The sequence below is a fragment of the Dipodomys ordii genome, unplaced genomic scaffold, assembly GCF_000151885.1.
Source record: "Dipodomys ordii isolate 6190 unplaced genomic scaffold, Dord_2.0 Scaffold81, whole genome shotgun sequence".
Taxonomy (NCBI): domain Eukaryota; kingdom Metazoa; phylum Chordata; class Mammalia; order Rodentia; family Heteromyidae; genus Dipodomys; species Dipodomys ordii.
This window is the reverse complement of record NW_012267297.1, coordinates 2,410,997-2,417,391: the sequence shown is the minus strand read 5'-3', so window position 1 is coordinate 2,417,391 and position 6,395 is coordinate 2,410,997.

The window sequence follows — 6,395 nt, the reverse complement described above, 5'->3', positions numbered from 1 at the left end:
TGGGGCTCTGTTTAGGGATTTGTCAGGAGGGTACAGGATCAGGAGGAACTCCAGACTCGCTCTGCAATGAATTGAACAGGTGGGGGATGTGTGGACGTGTTTTTTATGGGGGGGCTGGTGGTTATTTTAACCTGTTTGCGGTTTAAATTACCTTTGTGAAGTGGTGCAGGGGGTTTTTTCAAATCCCCCTGGCGCTGTGTGAGAACCACGCACCCCCGTCCTGGTGTCCCTCCCCTCCAGCTCCCCGTCCCCCCCCCACCCCGCAGCCCCTGAGTCGTGGAGTGCAGCCCTCCCCCCACCCCGCCCCCTCCCCCCTCCTCCCCCCTGGGACCTGGACCCTCGCATCCTGAGTGTGGCATTTCCTGAAATCTCCAGAAGAATGGTACACGGACGCCCACCCCGCGTGCGCCACGCTTCACCAGCACGCCCCGGCACGCCCACCCACCCCTGCACGTGTGTCAGTGTGCTGTCGATGTGTGTGCGTGTGTCGATGTGGGTGTCAGTGTGTGTGTGTCTGTGTCAACGTGGGTGTCAATGTGTGTCTGTGTGTCAATGTGTGTCGATGTGGGTGTCAATGTGTGTCTGTGCATTGATGTGTGTGTCTGTGTCGAAGTGTGTCAATGTGTGTCAGTGTGTTATGTGTGTGTGTCAGTGTCTGTGTGTCAATGTGTGTCAGTGTGTTGATGTGTGCGTCTGTGTCGATGTGTGTCAGTGTGCTATGTGTGTGTGTCGATGTGTCTTGTGTCAATGTGTCTGTGTGTGTCGATGTTTGTCTTTGCATTGATGTGTGTGTCTGTGTCAATGTGTGTCTGTGTGTTGATGTGTGTCAATGTGTGTCAATGTGTCAGTGTGCTGTCTGTGTGTGTGTGTTAATGTGTTTTGTGTCAGTGTGTGTTGCTGTGCGTGTCTGTGTGTGTCAATGTGTCTGTGCATTGATGTGTGTGTCTGTGTCAATGTGTGTCTGTGTGTTGATGTGTGTCAATGTGTGTCAGTGTGCTGTCTATGTATGTGTGTGTCGAGTGTGTGTCAATGTGTCTTGTGTCAGTGTGTGTTGCTGTGCGTGTCTCTGTGTGTAATACGTGTGTCAAGGTGTGTCTGTGTGTGTCAATGTATGTGTCTGTATGTGTTGCTGTGTGTGTTTGTGTGTCAATGTGTGTCTGTGTGTTGATGTGTGTGGATGCATCAATGTGTATCTGTGAGTAGATGTGTGTCAATGTGTGTCAGTGTGCTGTCTATATGTGTGTGTCAATGTGTGTGTGTCAGTGACTTGTGTCAGTGTATGTTGATGTTTGTGTGTGTCAATGTTTGTGCATTGATGTGTGTCTGCATCAACGTGTGTCTCTATGTTGTGTGTCAATGTGTGTCAGTGTGCTGTCTGTATGTCTCAATGTATACTTCAATGTGTGTCTGTGTGTGCCAAGGTATGCGTCTGTATGTGTCTGGGTCAATGTGTGTGTCAATGTATGTGTTTGTGTGTGTTGCTGTGTGTGTCTTTATGTCTATGTGTGTCTGAGTCAATGTGTGTGTCAATGTGTGTCTGTCTTGATGTGTGTGTCTGTGTGTCAATGTGTGTCTGTGTGTGTTGATGTGTATGTGTCTGGGTGTCAATGTATTGTGAGTCTGTGTGTTTATGTGTGTGTCTGTGTGTGTTGATGTGTGTCTGTGTGTGTTGATGTGTGCCTCTGTGTGTCTGTGTGTGTGCACGTGCGTGTGTGCTGGTACAGGGACCTGAACTCAAGTCTGGATGCTATTGCTTGACTTTTTTTCACGCTGGGCTGGTGCTCTACCACTTGAGCCACAGCTTCGCATTTGCTTTTTGGCTGACTAATGAGAGATCAGAGTCTCACACACTTTCCTGCCCTGGGCTGGCTTTGAACCTATGATCCTCACATCTCAGCCTTCTGAGTTGCTGGGGTGACAGGCGTGAGTCCCCCGGTGCTCGGTTCTTAGTGTGAGTGTGTGTGTGTGTGTGTGTGTGTTTGATTTTTATTTTTTAACCCTAGGTCCTCAGACTTCATGAAGGGTCACCTGGGGCCCAGGGCCGTGCTTAGAAAGGTCAAATTTTGACCCGGCCATTTAACCTTGGGGCTTTGCACTTATTACCATGTTCATTTAATTTTTGTTTTTGCTTTAAACATAAAATGACATGTCATCCGTCAAAAACTCTGAAGTGCAAACCGGGCTTGGGCAGGGAGCTTCAGCCTGAGACTCGGGTCTGCGAACAGATGCTTGAAAATGACCTCCTCTCACTGGATCTAGGCGATCGAATCCAAGTTCAGTATCATATCCTTGAATAAATAATATCCGTTGTTCTTTAATGATTAATGTCAGTCCATCCACCAGTGACATGCGAGATTGTTCAATTGTTTTATAAACGGTAGCACGGATGCCTTGTGTGCAAACCTGTCTCTTTGAGGAAGGGAGATAATTCTAGAAGATTAGCAAAGAAGACAGAGAGAAGAGAAGAAGAAGAAGGAAAAAAACCCACCCGACTTGATGTTTATAAGACTTTCTCGTCGGTGTGAGTAGACGTTTAATGGGGTGGTGAGCAGGTAGCAGACACGAGCAAATTCTGCGGGCACACGTAATGAGATAAATTAAATGGCCGAATAAAACTAAAAGGCCTTAATCGGGGACATTTATAAGGACAATGAGTCATTAAGTTGCCAAGTGTCTGAACAAAGCTCAGGCCTCCAAGCCATCTCTCGCCCCTTTATAGAACTCTCCAGAAAGATAATCTCATGGAGGAGATTTGAGTCTTGGGTCTTGAACTCAGGGCCCTGGGCGCTGTCCCTGAGCTCTTTCACACAAGGCTGGCGCTCTACCACTTGAGCCACAGCGCCACTTCCGTTTTTCTGGTGATTCATGGGAGATCAGAGTCTCGTGGACTTTCCTTGCTGGGGTTGGCTTTGAACCACGATCCTCAGATCTCGGCCTCCTGAGTAGCTGGGATGACAGGCGGGAGCCACCGGCTGGGTGTGAGACTGAATGAATGAATGAATGAATGAATGAAGTAGCAGAGACAATGTTTCAGAATAGGAATGGATTGAATTCTTCGATCCAAGACCACCTTTTCTTTTTTCCTCATTGATTTAGAAGTTTCTGAATGTAGCACGTAGATAACATAGACATTCAGAGTTCCTGAGGATTTTATTTTCAAGTGATGATCATTATCTTATGAAGCTCAGTTCATCGGCTACTTCTGCTTGATTCATCACCTCGTAGCTGGTTTCTGGATCACAGGTTCCAGCCTCTTCCCTCCTCCCAGCTCCATTTCCATCTCCTAGGTTACCTGATGGCTGCCGGCCCTCATTAGCGGCGAAATTCCTTCCACGTGCCGGCTCTTCAGCCAGTTTGACACATCTCACCACCGTGAACGCTTACAGTAAGCGACTTCGTGCTCAAACTAGAAGGAAAGAGCAAAGAAAGGAAGAAAGAGATGGGAAGTTCTTCTCAACACTTAGCCCCTGGGAAATGAGAGGCAGAGATGGTGGCGTGTGAACATGAAGGGGGTGAAGAGGATAAAATAGATGATCGTTTAAATTTAGGTGAGCGATGTTAGGTTTTCGTGATGGTTTCTATCTCTTTGGATGTTGAGAATTGAACTCAGAGGTGTAACAGTTGGGCTGTATTGCGTCTTTTCTTCTCTTCTTCTTCTTCTTCTTCTTCTTCTTCTCCTCCTACTCCTCCTCTTCCTCCTCCTCCTCCTCTTCCTCCTCCTCCTTCTTCTTCATTATCATCATTATTATTTTGCACCAGTCCTGGAGCTTGAACTCAGGAACTGCACGCTGTCCCTGAGCTTTTTCATTCAAACCTAGCACTTTATCACTTGAACCACAGCTCCACCTCCAGCTTTTTGGTGGTTCAATGGAGATCAGAGTCTCACGGGGACTTTTCGGCCCTGGCTGGCTTCCAACCACGATCCTCAGATCTCAGTCTCCTGAGTAGCTGGGATGACAGGTGTGAGCCACCGGTGCCCAGCTCAACATTGATTCTTTACTAGAGGAGGTTTAGAGGAAAATGGATGCCAGGTGCCAGTGCCCACACCTGTCATCCCAGCTACTCGGAAGACTGAGATTTGAGGATCGCGGTTCAAAGCCAGCCTGGACAGAAAAGTCTGTGAGGCTACCAGCAGAAAACTGGAAGTGGAGCTGTGGCTCAAGCGGTAGAGCACCAGCCTTGAGTGAGAGAGCTCAGGGACAGCGCCCAGGCCCTGAGTTCAAGACCCACAATGGACAAATACAAAAACAAAAATCAAAGACAAGAAATCTAGGGAAATCATCAAAGAAACATAAATGCTGGGTAAGAAGAGTTGGGTATATTGATAGTCTTGACTAAGAAAAATGGCTTCACCTGGACCAGCTTTGGCCATTCAGACAGATCGCAGTCATATTGGAGACTTTGAGACAAGGCCTGGTTCATGAATGGATGGATGGACAGATGGATGGACAGATGGATGGACAGATGGACAGATGGATGGACGGATGGATGGATGGATGGATGGATAGATGGATGGATGGACAGATGGATTGATGGATGGGTGGATTGGTGACGAGTGGATGGATGGACAGATGGACGGATGGATAGAGGGATGGATGATGGACAGATGGATTGATGGATGGATGGATGGACAGATTGATGGATGGATGAATGGATTGGTGATGGGTGGATGGATGGACAGATGGACGGATGGATGGATGGATAGATGGATGGATGGATAATCTCACTCAAGTAAAACTAGGTCTCAAGTCAACAGAGGCAAAATTAATCAGTAATATCACCAATCCTTCCCAATATTATTAAGAGTATAATGACCTGGACTAAGATTTGAAATTGTCCTAGACTTTGTTAAAATATAGAACATAATAACCAGGAAAACTTTCTCTCCCTCCCTCCCTCCCTTTCTCTCTGTCTCTGTCTCTGTCTCTTCTCTCTGGTGATCAGCAGCAACATATTCAGGGAAAACAGAGCATTATATTCCCTCTAAATTGTTCCTGTAATTGCTCCCATCGTGGAGTATTTGTTATGTGACGACCCATCTGCGTGCCATATGCTTATTGTTATTTTTATTAATTAAATCATATCTTTCAAGATTTAAATTGGCTATTGACAGTGACACTTAAGACACATTATTTTTACAGCCGCCGTAGGACCCCATGCGTGATGTACCACCACGATTTGCTTCTCCAGCTCCCTTCTACCGGGGGGCAGCGTGGGACGGTACTGGGAAGGATAATTATTATTGCAATGACCCCCAAGCCAACCGTGGTGAAGCAGAGCAGATGGCAAAAAATGGAATGTTTACTCTGTAAATCAAAACCATATCGTCTTAACTTTTCAGTCGTTGAAATGTAATTCTTTTTTTTTTTATAAAAGATTCTTTGTAAAATTGTTATGATAAAAGTGATGGACAAAGGGGATATATATATATATATATAAATTTTTTGTCTATTGTGGGGCTTGATCTCAGGGCCTGGGCGCGGTCCCTGAGCTCTTTCACTCAAGGCTGGCGCTCTACCGCTTGAGCCACAGTGCCACTTCTGCTTTTGGGTGGTTTATTGGAGATATAAGAGTCTCACAGACTTTCCTGCCCAGGCTGGCTTTGAACCGTGATCCTCAGATCTCAGTCTCTTGAGTAGCTGGGATGATAGGCGTGAGCCACTAGCACCTGGCCCTGTTCTAGTCTAAAATCTCGTATTTCTATTATTCTAGAACAGAGATGATCGTTTGTAGCAAACCAAAATTCAGGAAAGCAGTTTCCTGTTCCCATAATAGAGTTTTATTTTTTGGGGTGCAGGGGGAGGGCCTAAAAGCGTAAGAAAACTCTTTAGAGAGTTTCATCCTCCACTTGTGAAAATAACATTATTTTCCTTCAAACCAGGGCTCTACCATGAGAAATACATAGCCATCGATCATCTGAACCCGAGGTTGAAAGTTCTTCATATTTTAATGTCCCCCTCCAAGTCATCTGAGAAGAAACAAATGCAGCCTGACCCTGAGAAAGGTCAGCTCCGTCTAAAAGTAGAAAACAGCTCCGTCGCCACAAATCCAGAACTTTCCACCTCTGCCCTTCTCCTGGCAGAAAAAAAACAAACCTAAAAATAAAAATAACGCTGAGATTTAGGAGACTTAGGGCCTTTCTAGGTCGGAAGAGCCAAACAGGAGAAGCTCACAACGCGTTTCCCAAATGGGAGACAGCCTCGTGAATTCTGGGACAGCTTTGCGGTCTTGGGGTGATCTGCTTGAGCCTTCACGGCCTTCTGATGAATCTAAAGGTCTGTGGAAGGCCTAGAACATTCTGAGAGGTGAAGACTGGCTAGAATAAGTTCTCTCTTTGGTTTTGTCTGTCCAAGATCTGAGTCTGAACCAGGGTGCCGGGAAATCATTCCTCTTCC